Source organism: Tursiops truncatus, chromosome 5, assembly GCF_011762595.2.
Source record: "Tursiops truncatus isolate mTurTru1 chromosome 5, mTurTru1.mat.Y, whole genome shotgun sequence".
NCBI classification, from domain to species: Eukaryota; Metazoa; Chordata; class Mammalia; order Artiodactyla; family Delphinidae; genus Tursiops; species Tursiops truncatus.
The window spans coordinates 125,135,422-125,150,904 of NC_047038.1; the positions used below are offsets into that span (position 1 = coordinate 125,135,422).

Sequence of the window (15,483 nt, forward strand, 5' to 3'; positions counted from 1 at the left end):
TGGACCTGGTCCAGACAAAGTTAGTAATATAAGACTAAAATGGAGTAATATAACCATTCAACATGTGGTAAGGCTATAGGGCTACTTGGAAATCCAGGCGGACAGTCAGGCCATGGGTAATCTAACAACTGTTAGCAAAGTGTGTATCTATAGCCATGGGAGTGTATATGCCGTCACAGAAGGTTTTCTACACAAATGTACAGGTTTCTTTTTCTAAATATTGCAGTGCTGTTTAGAGCTTAGTATTTGACATATTCACTCTTTTTGAGACCATAGATATATATTTTTAACAGATGCATCAAAAGAAAAATATAAAATCTTTTTTAAATTGATAAAACATTTACTTTGAAATAATTTTAGACAAAGTCACAAAAATAGAACAGAGTTCCTATATAACTTTTGCCCAGCTTCCCCTAATGGTAACATCTTACGTAACCACAGTACAATGATCCAAACCAGGAAAGTAACATCAGTACAACAATGTTAACTAAACTAAAAGTCTTATTCAAATTTCCTCATTTTTTTCATCAGTATCCTTTCTCTGTTCCAATATCTATTCAGGGATCTCACATTCTGTTTATTTCTCATGTCTCCTTAACTTCCTCCAATCTGAAGTCAAAACCTCTTAAAAAAGAGGAAATTTTTACTTTTCATCAGAATAATATGTTAAAAGTTAAATTTTCAACTAGCAGTATTGGTGTTTCTCAGGTCCTCCCCCATTTTCAGAGCACAGCCAAGAAAAGGAAGTAAGAGTCTGTATTTAATGGGTGGGGGGGAAGACTTACAGCTCTCTTTCCTACAACCTGGGCTTCTCTAATAATTGCTTTGTGTTGTTTGGCTTTAGTTTCTGCAGGATTTTGGGGGGAACATTCAAAATCCCTGGACCACTCTTTAGTTAACAAGTTGCAACAATTGTGAACAAGAGTAGAAGAGAGTAGAGGAGTAGAGTGGAGAAGAAATCAGGTGGGCTTCATTCAGCAGGACATTCTGCTGATGAGAACTAGAAATATACTAAGGAACTGAGGTTACAACCACCATCCAAAAGACAGAGTCTAGGACAGAGCTCGTGAACTCCAGTGCCAGATAAGTATTGTGAATAAATAGGGTGGGTACAAAATCCAGGACTTGTGTCACGATAAAAATCACAGTGTGTGAAGAAAATGGCAGGTATCACTCTGGCTCAGTCAGTAATGATATGGGGGTGTGGTGAACTAGAGGGTACATATCACGTCTAAAGCAGGCAGTTGGTATTCAGCTCCACCTGAAATTTACAATCAGAATTTGAGCCCAGGGTTGCAAGATCCTCAGATGGTTTTTGTTTTTTTTTTTCTGGAGAACTTTCTTTTTTACCCAAGAGAATTTTATGTGAAAATTCTTATTTTTATCTATTTTTAAAAATTTTAGGAGATTTTATACTCACAAAACAGCTATAACATTAAATTTTCTCCATAAAATACGTATGAGTCTCAGTTAAATACATCTAGATGCTGGATGGCCTGCTAAGTGTGCTCAACACCTAAGTGACCAATTTCTACTCGCTGCTCTTGCAATGGGACAAGTCAAATGCCGTAGCAAAAGTACAAATTATTTCATGTCATAGACTTTTAAATTACTATTAGTAAGTTCAAACAAATCAGAAAAAACCAAGAGTCTATTACACTAAAAATTTCTAGGAAGGTGATCCGTAGACAACAGTGCTGATAGAAAATTTTAATATTTATATGTTAGTAACTAACATTGGCCTGTGAATTTCTCTTGAAAATCCCTCAACTCTTGAATTATCTAAGAATTCCAAGGCCTTTCTCAGTCAATCAGAGTCTGCTTCCAAACACTGTGAAAAGAAAAAAAGAGGACAGATCAGTTTTCTCTTGCTTTTACTTCTCCTGGCCATGGAGTGGTCATTGTTAAAGATGGGTTGGAACAGATGTTGGTCCACTGCTGTTGGATGGTCCTTGCAGATCCAGATCTTATTCAGGCCACACTTGTCACATTGAGCTCCAGCATTACAGCTCTTTCACATTCCCACAGTCAGCCGTTGCTCCCCAGTGCCCAGAAACATGCTAGACTGACTATGCCCAGTGGAGCTTCCAGTATCATCCAGAAGGTGTTTTCCTTGACAGTTTTCCTTGAAAAAAATCTTTGGACATTTTGTGGATCTCTAGTCTTTGGCCCAGAATCCTGCTTTTCTCAGGGAAATTTTATTTTACTTGATTATTTCGTCTGTCCTACACCTGGGCCTTATTCTGTGCCACTCTGGTCTACTCTATACCAAAAAGACTCGTCAACTCTGAACTTTGAGAAGTAGGAACAGTGGAGGTTGGAACTTCCTTTTTTTTTTCCCTTTCCCAGGAGGTTGAAGCCTCTTCACACAAATTCATCTACCTCTCCCTAGTAATCAGCTCTACTGAGGTGGCTTTTGCTAAACCACTAAGTAAACAAACAAATAAATAGTCTAGTTACAACTTCCTGGAGGACAAAGGATACAGGTAGCATTACATTTACATAACTCAGTGAGGCCATTCAAGTGACTCAACCCAAAACAAAGAAGGTCTGGTCCAAAGCAGTCTCATCTTTAGGCATAGGAAAGGCTTCCCTAAATTTAAGCAATTTCCCTCAACTAGCATTTGATATAAATCTTTACCTTAATACGTAACCTGTTACCCAGATTTAAAGAGTTTGATAAACTTGAAGCCATTCCTTATAGGGAGTCAATATAGGAAGTAAAAGCAAAGAAATACAAGATTATTACTGATATGTAATTATTTGACATAAAAATCTTACTTCCCCATTATGAAATTGCAGTTGGAATTGGAACTGAAAATGAGCACATTTATCACAAATCTTTAGTAGGTAGAAAGTGCAATTCCTATACCTGTTATAACATATATATTCAAACATCTGCAAGAAAACTTCAGCAAGCACTTACATATTCTGTGCCTAGATAACAACTTTGTTGCTGGTTAGATCTTTCTTTTAACCTTCTGCACAAAGTGAAGAGCCAAAAAATGCTTCAGTCCTCAGTGAATCTGTAACAATTTTCCCTCTCTGGGTTGTTAGCAATAATTAGCCTGGATGCCATTTATGGCAAGGGTACAAACATTTCGATTTGTGAGAGTATGTTTCAAAGGCTCTTCAGTGCTGAATGTCTTCCTTGATTGGGAATGTGAAACTGAATAAAGGAAACCTCATTTGAAAGGGAGTTGGGGGGTGACTCCCCTGGTGGCGCAGCGGTTAAGAATCCACCTGCCAATGCAGGGGACACGGGTTCGAGCCCTGGCCGGGGAAGATCCCACATGCTGCGGAGCAACTAAGCCCCCCGTGCCACAACTAGTGGCGCACGGGCACCCAGAGCCCGTGCTCCGCAACAAGAGAAGCCACTCCAATAAGAAACCCGCGCACCACAACGAAGAGTAGCCCCTGCTCTCTGCAACTAGAGAAAGCCCACGTGCAGCAACAAAGACCCAATGCAGCCAAAAATAAATTTAAAAAATAAATAAGTTTATATAAAAAAGAAATAATTAAAAAAAATAATAAAATGGAGTTGGGAATCCAGAAGGGGAAACTCTCACGCACTACCACTCATTGCCATCTGCAGACCCCAAGAAGGAAGAGACATACCTTGCATCTCCAACAGGAAAAAGATTACTACTTTACTACCCCAGCAGAGGAAGGAAGATTTTCTGCTTGCCCAGCAACAAGTGCAACCAGTGGGAACATTGCAACTCAGCCACCGGGAAACCATCATTAGCCTGAACTCTCACTTTCCTCTGATGGACTTTCATTCAAAACACCTCCTCCCAACCTTTCCCTCTCTTCTATAAAGTAACGTTACTCTCTTTTGTTTGCTGGACTTGGCTATGGTTTTTGCTACAGAGAATTGCAATTCTCCTCTATCCCTGAATAAACTTATTTTGCTTGTAAAATAACTTGCTGTTTTTAACAGAAATAATACTTTATTTTGCTTTTCTTCTCTTCTACTTTTTCCCAAGAAACCTAAGAATTGTTTCAAACTTGTACTATGTGTGAACTTTCTAAATAGATTGTAGTGGGTTTGTGAGCTTTAGGAGAGACAACGCTTGGGGAAAAGATCCCAGGCTGGTGAGACTTAGGGACTTGGATTTCATCAGCTGAGCACCGAGAGACTTCGTTTGCTCACTGGTAAATGGAGAAAATAATATTGGCTCTGTCTGCCTTACAAGGCCGTGTGAGAAATAAATGAGATAAAAAATAATTATTTGAAAATTCCCAAAGCACAAATACAAAATATTAGTCCAGGGTAGAAAACTTTGTAAGTTTCAAGGTGAAAAAGTTAGTGCTAATCTAATTTAAAAGTCAGTATGTGATAACTTTTTCTTACTGTGCTTATAATTTTATGAATAACAGGAAAAAACCATATATGATATGGTTAAATGGTTCATACGGGTGACCTAGCAATTTCATACATACTCCAAGAAGACCATAAATACTACTCTTTACATGGTAAACATGGGTCAAAATGTTAATACGAAACAAATTTTTTATTTCTTTCCTCAGAATAAGAACTTCTTAGAAAAATAATTGAAGCATCAAAGAATGCTCTGGATGAAACAGGTCCTGGACACAAATTCCAGTTTGCAGCCTACATTCCCTCAGTCTTACGTCTCATTTTGGGTATGCAATTCTGTAGTTGTTGTCTTTTTTCTTTGAGGTTACAAACTTGCATGTGTATGCAGGTGTTTTGAGAACTTGTTTTTGAAAAGTTGATTGGTGGAATGGATTTGAAAAGACCACGAAGGATCAGTGATCCGTTAAGTAAAAACAAATTTAACCACTTACATGATGTTGTCCCAACCTTGTTAATGAAAAAGAAATAAATGTTTGAAGCAAATTAACTCGGAGACTCTCCAGGATTTCTTAATGCAGCTAAACTCCTTTAAGAAATGCTTGGAATTTTTGTTTTAATTGATATTTCACATTAACAAGCTGGCATCCCTTAATGGCCTGAAATAAGAACCATTTAACTGAGCTCAGTCACCCGTGAAAATTAATTTTCAAGATTTAATAAAGGATATTATGAAGGGTGGGCCAAGATGATTCCCATGATGAAAATCAGTGTAATGATACTAAGGGCAAACTGTGCAAGCCCACCATGGGTTCAGGTATTTCAGTGGGCTTCCCAGTCAATGTTACCCCTTCCTAAAAGAGGTTATTGCCAAAGTTTTACTGACGATGAAAAATTAATTCTAGTGGCTTTTGGAACATGTAGTTTGTTGATTGAAATATTGGATAAAAATATAGAGTATACAACATGGCTCATTTTTAAATGGATTCAGACCTTTTACAGGTCAAACCAACTAAGCCTCTCCTTCAAACATAAAGATGTGCATAACTCTAAAGTGAGATTTAATTGTGTCCCAAAAGCAATGTTATATAAAAGGTCATATCCCACACATAGCATGGCCTTATGTATCCACAGAAAGACACACAAACACAAGCACTTTCATTTGCCATGTGATGTAGCTCCTAGAATGTTATGTCCATACTGCCTTTGTAAGACTTTTAAAAAGGCATAATTGAGGAAGCACCCAAAGTGAAAAGTATACACCCAGAGGCAAATATATTTGAAAATATTTTTCTTCTTTTAATAGGTTAATTTAGACATTTGTTGATATGACAGGTACTTTTGGTGTCATACTTCTATAATATTACATTATGCTTTAAAATATTTTTGTGGGTTTAAAGTTTTTTGGTTTGTTTTTATTATTTTGATTGAGTGTTTTGAAGGTTTGCATTTGTGTTCTATTTATTACATTTATAACTATTACTTTACATAATACTCTTAATCCTCTACTATTTTAAATAGTATCTGTTAATTTCCTTCGATGAGTAATAAAAAAAATTAGGTATTTCTTTTTCCTTCCCATTCTTTTACCCATTCTCTTTCCCATTCATTGTGATTGGTTATAATATCTTTCTTAGTGTTTAATTTTACTGTTACATGTTCTTATGACTCTATTGTATTATTTTCTACCTTTAAGTGATATATCTTAAATCCCAGCTACATAAGATGAGGTTATCAGTGTGCGTTATATTTTCCCCAGATTCTCACCTGCTTCACTGTATAATTTTTGTGAGAGATCTCATTTCTATATTGTCAAAGTTTATACTATTTTCGCTTGATTCTGTAATCATAACCCTATATCTATGTTACTCTTGGTCCTATGGTTATATAGGATTAATATTCATCATCACCTTTTCCTCATTCATCTCGTACTTGGATGAAGTTCTTAATCTAATTGTTTTTTCTTTTTCAAAATGGTTTACTCTTATACTTAGATGATAAAATAGCCAGGTATAATTTTTTTATTAGGTGATAGTGTCTTTTTTCGGTAATTTGTAGACAATGCTCAGTGAATTTTTCATGTTCAGTGTTGACTTGAAGGCCTGTCTGATTTTGTTTTTCTCCTTTACTGGCTTTTGTGGGATAGTCCCAATTTATGCCTATTGTCCAGTCATAATTTTTTTTCTTTTTTTTTTTTTTTTTACTGTGCGCAGGCCTCTCACTGTTGTGGCCTCTCCCGTTGCGGAGCACAGGCTCCAGACGCGCAGGCTCAGCGGCCATGGCTCACGGGCCTAGCCGCTCCGCGGCATGTGGGATCTTCCTGGACCGGGGCACGAACCCGTGTCCCCTGCATCGGCAGGCGGACTCTCAACCACTGCGCCACCAGGGAAGCCCTATTTTTAAGGTTTTTGATAAGCATCACCAAGTTGCTTTTCAGGAAGATTATACCAGAAAATCTTCCACTATGAACATATGAATGTGCTCATTTCAGCTCATGTTTGCTAACAGTGAATACTATTATTTTGAGATATCTGTTTATTGCATTCCTGAAAAGTAGTATCTCATTGTATCAGAGGCAGCCAGTTGCCACCAAAATCCCTTCTCTCATTCTGCAGCATGAATCTGTAGTTCCCCTCTTTTCCATGTGTCTGCTCAGCTACAGGCCTCATCCCCCAGCCCCCCTTGCAGCTAGGTTTCACTTTGTGGCTAGATTATCAGCAGTGTAAACAGAAGGACATGTGCCACTTATGGATCTTGACCTTAAAACACTGACTGACTACTTCCCTGAGGTTTTTTTTCCACTGTCTTTCCCCTAGAACATGGGTGAGCCTATGACAATGTGTTTGGGAATTGCAGAACTACAAGATGGGAGAAAACGGTGTTCCTGAATGATAGTGTGAAACAAAACCACTCAGCTGACTTGGACTTTGTCACCCATGACTGTTATAAGAGAGAGAACTTAATTACTATGTTCTTTAAGCCACTGTATTTTGGGCCTGTTTATTACATCAGCCTAGCTTTTACCCTGATTTATGTACTCATTTTATTTTATTTTGAATTATTTGCTGACTTTATATTACAAATTTCTTTCTGGGGCTAAATGGGTTTGAAATAACGCTTTGTACATTAAAGTTAATAGCCCTTTGTTGTTTATAATTTCATTTTCCTTCAAATTCTTCTTAGGCAGTTATACTTCTCAATTATCTTGGTATCATGTCCAATGCATTTCTTCATTTTACTTAGGGAAATATTCTATGCTAATATACATAATGCTATTAATGAGAGTCCTGAAACTAATATTCTCTTTCTGCTTCTGCCATTAACTCATCTGTAAAATTAATTTCCAAGACCTCTTCTAGCCGTATAATTCTGTGATTCAGAATAGCTTTCATACTTGAGAACTAATAAGGACACAAACATCTAAGAGCTACAACTTTAAACCACAAGAAGAACGAGATAAGTATTATAGATCATCTAACTATTTTTTGCCATTTCCTTCTTTCTGCTGTATTTCTTAAAGAATTGGAGATGGGACAATAACATAAGGGAGATTTCAATAAATTTTTTGAAGCTGGACATTAGATAGAGGAATGAGAACTGAATTAGTTGGGTTACCATCTCAGTGATTATAGTGGGGCCTACTGATGTAATTAATCACCATGCAGAACCTATAAGAGATTCATCAATTGAAGGTGTCAAGTACTGTGAAGGATAAATATAGACCCTTTCTCATATCTCAGGAGAGGAGAGTTTTAATCAGGACCAGGGGGTACCTGGCATTTAAGAGTACAGGGGTGAGAGGTAGGGATGAAAACATGGTATGTAGTGAAAATCTTCATACTGAACTGTGGAATCCTCAGTCACTTCCTTTATTCCTAGCATTTCTGAAGTAATGTGTATAGAAAACTCTGAATGACCCTAGAGAAAATATCTTAAAGTGCTGAAATTTGAATTTCTTCCCATGAAAAGTACCTAATATAATGAAAATCCATATAACTGCATATCATCATAAACTTTCAGAATAGGAATAAAGAAAAAAAAATCCTAAAGTCTTCCTGAAGGTAAAACAGGTCATGAATAAAAGATCAGAAATAAGAATGACATTAGATACCTCAAGAACAAAACTGAAGTATGAAGAAAATAGAGCCATACCCTTACAATTGAAAGAAAAAATAATTCTCACTCAATTAAGTGTGAGGATAAAGATATTTTCAAATTCTCAGTGTTTCAAAAAGTGACCTCCCATTCACCTTGTTTCTCCTAGGAATTGACTGGAGGATATGTTCAGCTAAAATGAGGGAGTAGATCAAGAAAAAGGAAGAGAAAAAAAAAATTAAAAAAAAAAAAAGGGGCTTCCCTGGTGGCGCAGTTGTTGAGAGTCCGCCTGCCGATGCAGGGGACACGGGTTCGTGCCCCGGTCCGGGAAGATCCCACATGCCGCGGAGCGGCTGGGCCCGTGAGCCATGGCCGCTGAGCCTGCGCGTCCGGAGCCTGTGCTCTGCAACGAGAGAGGCCACAACAGTGAGAGGCCCGCGTACCGCAAAAAAAAAAAAAAAGAAAAAGGAAGAGGTGGAGCCCTGAAAAGAGGGGAAGACATTGTGAAGGGAATTATTAGGATGATGGCTGTGTATAGATGGAGAGAGAAGACAGTCTACAGTGGAGCAGGAGAATGGAGGAGCTGAACTGACATCTCCTGGATAGACAATTTGAAGTAGTAGAAAACTTGGAAAAAATTTTGCTAGGTCTGTTTGAATCTTTGGGGAAAATTAGAGATAGGCACATAACAGGCCAATCAAAAAGAAGTTAGGTATTAACTAGGGAAAATAATCTTATGAAACACCAACATAATTGTAGTATACTTGGCAGTATACAGTCTTTACATAATCACAATGCTGTAAACTCTGACTACTGATCTCACCAAACAATTACAAGTATATTAGAAAGGAGGGTGGAGGTGAGATACGTGTTTATGAGATTACTAAATCTTCACCTGTCTCCGGTGCTATTTTATCTTTAAACTATGAACGTGAATTTCTATAGTAAAATAAAAAAATATTATAGACAAGAATATATCCATACTTTGCATTAGATTTCCAGAAATTTTCTTGGAATAATCTTTTAAAACTGCTGTCTGTGCTTTTAGAACTGATCATTGCAGTGCTCCAACTGTAAAAGCAAGAGCGATGCAGTTGTATTTTTAAGATATTGTAGACACACTTTTAAAAGTGTTCTTCTTAGATCAAACTTCTCTCTTGTTTTTTTAAAAAACTTTATCAGTGTTTCAATATTCTTTAGCCACTGGTTTTCAGTGAAGGTTGAAACCCTAAAGTTCCACAGAATCCTTGATAACAGGTCTCCTTATCCTACATGAAATGAAAAAATACATGATTTGATGATTAAGGGTTCATTCTAAACAGAATCAAAGGGAATTATATATCACATTTTTATATTTGGGCACAAATTTTATATCTGTTAACAATCATATTAAGTTACTTGCTCTTGCTTCTAACCCTTTGTTCTCCAGAGGTCTTGCCATACTGTCTGAATAGAATATCCTTTCCACTATTTGTCTCTTGATCCATCTTTGTGCCTTTATCAAACATCAATTTAAAATAAATTTTCTTCATCAAGACCACTTGAATGGTTCTACTCTACACTGATCATTCCATTATTCCATTTCTCTTAGCGTTGATTTTTTGTTACATTAATTTGTACCTGTTTCCATGTCATCTTTGCATGTGTTGTTATATCTTTTCATCTGCATTTTGTTCCCCTATTATATTGCAAATTCTCTGAGAATGAGGACAATGTCCTTAACTTCATTTGCATATCTCCATGACATCCAGTAGAGAATGCCATTTGAAGGCAGCACTCAATTAAATCACATTTTCACTGACAGAATCATGTCTAGCTTTGGAAAATATGGTTTATGAGGCACTAAGTATATATACTTTTGTTATATATACTTTTTTCTTAAGAATTCTTTAGGAAACATACATATACAGTATTATGTAGAAGATACATGCTGAGTGGCTTCAAAAAAACTTACCACCCAATGTACTGACTTATAATTTTAAAAAATTCAGATGGCAGATAACAAAATATCATATATATATGCAGGTTGGACAAATAATATTAATTCATTCCAATAATATCCAAAATAAACAAATAACAAAATTTTATCATATGTTCTTTCTCTCCATAGTTTAAAAAGTAGTCAGCCTGGGGCTTTCCTGGTGGCGCAGTGGTTGAGAGTCCGCCTGCCGATGCAGGGGACACGGGTTCGTGCCCCAGTCTAGGAAGATCCCACATGCCGTGGAGCGGCTGAGCCCGTGAGCCATGGCCGCTGAGCCTGTGCATCCGGAGCCTGTGCTCCGCAAAGGGAGAGGCCACAACAGTGAGAGGCCCGTGTACAACAATAACAACAACAAAAAAGTAGTCAGCCTGAATTTATATATTTACATTAAAAATGTATGTTGAGAATGGTAAAATTTCTAACAGACTTTGGCTTTCTATAGTATCCAGAATGTATATAACCTCTTTAGCTTGGTTTTTTACACACTTGCCTCAAACTCCTTTTTCAGTCTCATCAAAACTGTATCAAACGCGCAGTTCCAGAATTCTGCTTTTGGCTCCATAAACACAGAATCTTAAAATGGTAAAGCTGGAAGAGTTCACTAAGTTCCAAAAATTCCCAAATATTCCAGAGCAATAGAATCAGGAAAGAATTCATAAAACTGAAGATCCCAGGCCCTATTCCCAGCAGTTGTCACTTATGAGGTAGGGCCTAGAAATCTATCATTTTAACAGGCACCCTACTTATTCCTAATGTATTGACAAATCAATGATTTAGTCTAGTTTCTTCATTATAGATATAAATAAATGAAGACATTATACATATATAAGTATGTGTGTATGTATATGGATGTATTGTAAATGTCATGCTGCTCCTCAGATGTAAGTAAATTCTAATTTTTCTTTTATTTTTTATTGAAGTATAGTTGAATTACAATGTCGTGTTAATTACTTCTGTACAGCAAAGTGACTCAGTTATACATATATATACATTCTTTTTCATATTCTTTTCCGTTATGTTTTATCACAGGATATTGACTATATTTCGTTCGCTGTGCTATATATAGTAGGACCTTGTTGTTTACCCATTCTATATATACCAGTTTACATCTGCTAATCGCAAACTCCTAATCCAGCTCTCTCCCACCCTCCTACCCCTAGGCAACCAGCAGTCTATTCTCTATGTCCCTGGTGAATTCTAATTCTTAATCCCTCCCTGCTTCCACCCCCTGTCCCATGGCACACTTCCACCTATATCCCTTGGGCAGTTCCATCTTCAAGGCTTTGCCCACACTCTTTCCCATCTGCTGTGGCCTCTCTTTTCCTTTCGGCCAAATCAGTCTTTATGGTACGTATCTATCAAGATGCCTTCAGCATCTCACATTCATACAGTTATCTTTCTTCACTAAATTCTTGTTGAACCATTTATCTGACACTGAATCAGATACTGCTGGCATGAAGATTATTTATGAATAATAGTGAATTCTACTCTGGCTTGTGTTCCCATCAAGCCTATTAGAAATTCTATCTTGGGAAAAACTTTACCACCGTGGGGCGGCGGGGGGAACCTTATTAATGGCAACAAATCCATACACATTTTGGGAAAGTGTTTTAGCTATCAGCAAACCACATCAATGATCTGACATAGTCTGAAAGTATCATGATATCTCAGTTTCTCAGAAAAGAGATTCTCAAATTTTAATGCACAGATGAATCACTTGCAGGGAGTCTCTTAGTATGGCCCAGTGGTATTTTAATCTACACATATTATTCTATTACTTAGCTTTTGATTTGATTTTATCTCTCATTCAATTGGAAATCTCACAAAGTATTCTGTCTTCACCATATCCTCCATAGCATCTGTGTATCATATACATAATAAATGATTCATAAATAATTGAATTGAATAATTGAATTTGTTAAGACTGCTACCTAACTTCCTGATTTTAAAATCTCTTGTTAAGACACTTAAAGCAGAAGTTTAACTGGAAGAAATCTGAGCTGCACCGTAGAAAATCCTTTCTCCTTTGTTTAAGCCAAAAGTAAAAGGTAAGAAAAAGGTAAAAGATGTCATTCTCAAAAAGAAAACCCCAGAATATGTAAAGAGTGGGTCTTCTTTTGCCAGCATCAACTTTAGTTCACATAATTATGTATAATTAGTTCACATAATTATTTATATGAAACTTGCAAATTAAATTATTTATTTATTTACAAAATCAGCTGTGCTAGATTTTAGAATTTAGAAATAATTCTCACCCATGAAGGATTAATAACTGTTAGACTAAATGTTCTTGTCCCAACTGGCTTTATTATTTATTTATTTGGCTGCACTGGGTCTTAGTTGCGGCATGCAGGATCCAGTTCCCTGACCAGGGATCAAACCCGGGACCCCTGCATTGGGAGCATGGAGTCTTAACCACTGGACCACCAGGGAAGTCCCACCAACTGGCTTTAGAATTTAACTAAAAACTTAGACAGGCCTGTCTCTCAAGGAAGAGCTGCTATAAAATCAGTTGCAAAGGACACTTTCCCTATTGTCATGTTGCTAATCAGTTTGTTTTATACAAGCATCTGAATGCCATGTGTGACTCTCTAAGGTTTAATGGATCACCAAAGTAGTAAATTGTGTGTTCTATCTGACAAGGTTGCAGGGTTTTAAACCTATTGTAGTAGATAGTAGAGGACACTTAGTGGACTTCAGACCCTCATTCCTATGCCTCTCTTTGCCGTAAATATTTCTGGAGATGCACAGACTTTTTCAGGTCTCTAGGACTCATTTAGGCCAGTAACTGTCATAAATTTTACCAGGAATTCCTTCTTTTGGATTAAGGCTCAAAGATTCATTTGCTATAATCACAAAACCTTAATCTTCCCAGTTCATGCATATATGGCTGTATTAGTGTAACTTTAGTCCATTTATGAATATTCTTCATATCATTTGAAATATGCCTATAGAGACAAAGCAGCCAGTAAAGTGACAGCTGTATATTAAAAAGAATTTTTTTTTGCTGTGGCTCCTCCTTAAATGGGAAGGAGGAATAAAATGTTTTTTATTATCAGGAGACATCTATTTTTCAATTTAGGACTTCTTTCCCTTGCTTATAGTCATTTTATTAATTACTATGACAATATCTCTGAGATATAGGTTGGTATTGTTATCTTAATTTTATGGTTACTGCATTTAATCTATTTTATGCTTATCTCTGGTCTCTAGTTTATGGCAATGTGCATCCTGGCAAAAGAGTCTGAAACTTTCCCACATTTCTGTGATATAACCCACGCACTTTGTCCCATATTTGAGAATAGCTCCATCCTATGAACCACACATTTGTAGGTATGCTGATTTCTTCACTTCTAGGTGTGAAGTTATATCACATATTTATTACCTCTAGTAAACATTAGCATGAGGCTGTGATTGAAAGTGTCCCAAGTGGGATTTCATTTTCAGTATTCAACAATGAGGAGAGTCCTTGCCTGCATGCCTTGTTCTATTAGACTTTCAGTCTTGTGCCCTCCCCCCTCCCCTATTTTCTTTCATTCTCTGACAAAGAAATTCTCACTTGTTCATAAATGAATCTGATGTTCTTAGATGCAGGGAGGAGCAGAAGAGGAAGGGTAGAAAACCTGAGAGGCCACATGGAAGAGGTTCAGAGCACCGACTCTGAAGTCAGCTGGCCTGAATAGTATGGGGCTCTGCCCTTAATAGCTGGGTATTTTGAGAAAGTTACTTTACCTTGGTGTGCCTCAGTTTCTCTATCTTTAAAATGGGAATAAAGCCAGAATTTGCCTTACAGAGTTTTTCTAAGGATTAAGTAGATAAGTATTTGTAACGCACTTAGAAGGATGCCTAGCACAGAGAGTGATATATAAATAGATAAACAACAGGTGTTCTGGGTGATTGAAATTGACAATAACTGATTACAGTTTTAGGACTTTGCACTACCTTAAGAATTTGAATCATTTCAATATACAAATTTGTATAGAAAAATCAAAGTTTCTATATTATATATATATTTCTTTCCTTTGTTGCTACAGGCCATTAATTAGACAATGGAAAAGAGATCATAACAGTAGATGGTTACATTGGAATGGTTACTACAAGAGACAAATACTCTTCTTGGCCTGATTTCACTAAGTTCATCTTGTAAGTAGACATGGAAATAATACTTATTACTTCCTCTATGAGTCTCCTGGGCAATTCTACAAGATCCTTTGCCTGGAAATTTCTGTGAATAAATTGCTAACAATTTGCTAATGAGTGAGTCATGATATTTATTAGTCGTTTTTACCTACACAAGGAGAATACCCTTTTCCAAAAACTCCCTCTTCCTTAAGGTGTGGCAAGGCCTGAAACATTCACACAAACATTTGAATAGCACTCTCTATCTTCCGGACATTTTACAACCATTTGAAGTAAGTTTGCAAACCAGCAAATCTCTAGGAATTTATTTTATGAATAAAAATACCATGCCTGACATTATATCAGAGAGTGTGCACTACTTATTTCATCTTCTGATTATAGCACTGTGTATTCTTTGCCCTAAAATGTCATTTGTGTGGGGGAAAAACCTATGGTTAAATTTAAATCTCCAATGAAAAAGGCATGGCAATGAAGCAAACGAAGTTAGAAATAAAATTTTTTAATAGTCAAAGGCAAAAATATTGTATTCTGATTCATAAAAAATGTATTTTAGAAGTGTAAATTTCAGTTCCTCTCTTGGCAAAGTCTGTTTTATCTCTACTGCTTCATTTTCTATAAGCATGGTCCTCAAAATACTACAAATGGTAAAGGCATCTGACTGGGTACTGTTTTTGGACTTTTAAAACAGGCATTTAAATATTTTTCTGTAATGTGACTTCGTGGAACTGTTGTAATAAAATCCTTTTCAATTATAGGCTTACACATTTATGCTCAATGAAGAGAAAGATAACTAATATCATCAAATTTATGTTTTACATTTCTTTGTAGTGCTTTGAAAGACAGAATATATGTCTTGTATAAATGTATGATATATGAATATCTTCACTAATTTAGTATAGATCTCATAAGCTGGGGCATAATATCACTCAGCCAGTCCATTAAAGAT

General features: G+C 36.5%; 1 long non-coding RNA gene across 2 annotated transcripts in view; it reads left to right on the forward strand.

Moving 5' to 3' along the window:
• Positions 1-15,483, forward strand: part of LOC109548535 (uncharacterized) — a 197,810-nt gene that overhangs the window by 161,337 nt on the left and 20,990 nt on the right. For both annotated transcript variants that reach the window (XR_012332178.1, XR_004526772.2), the window contains 3 exons: positions 4,534-4,650; positions 12,361-12,445; positions 14,432-14,540. This is a non-coding gene — a long non-coding RNA (uncharacterized lncRNA). The remainder of the gene's footprint in view (positions 1-4,533; positions 4,651-12,360; positions 12,446-14,431; positions 14,541-15,483) is intronic.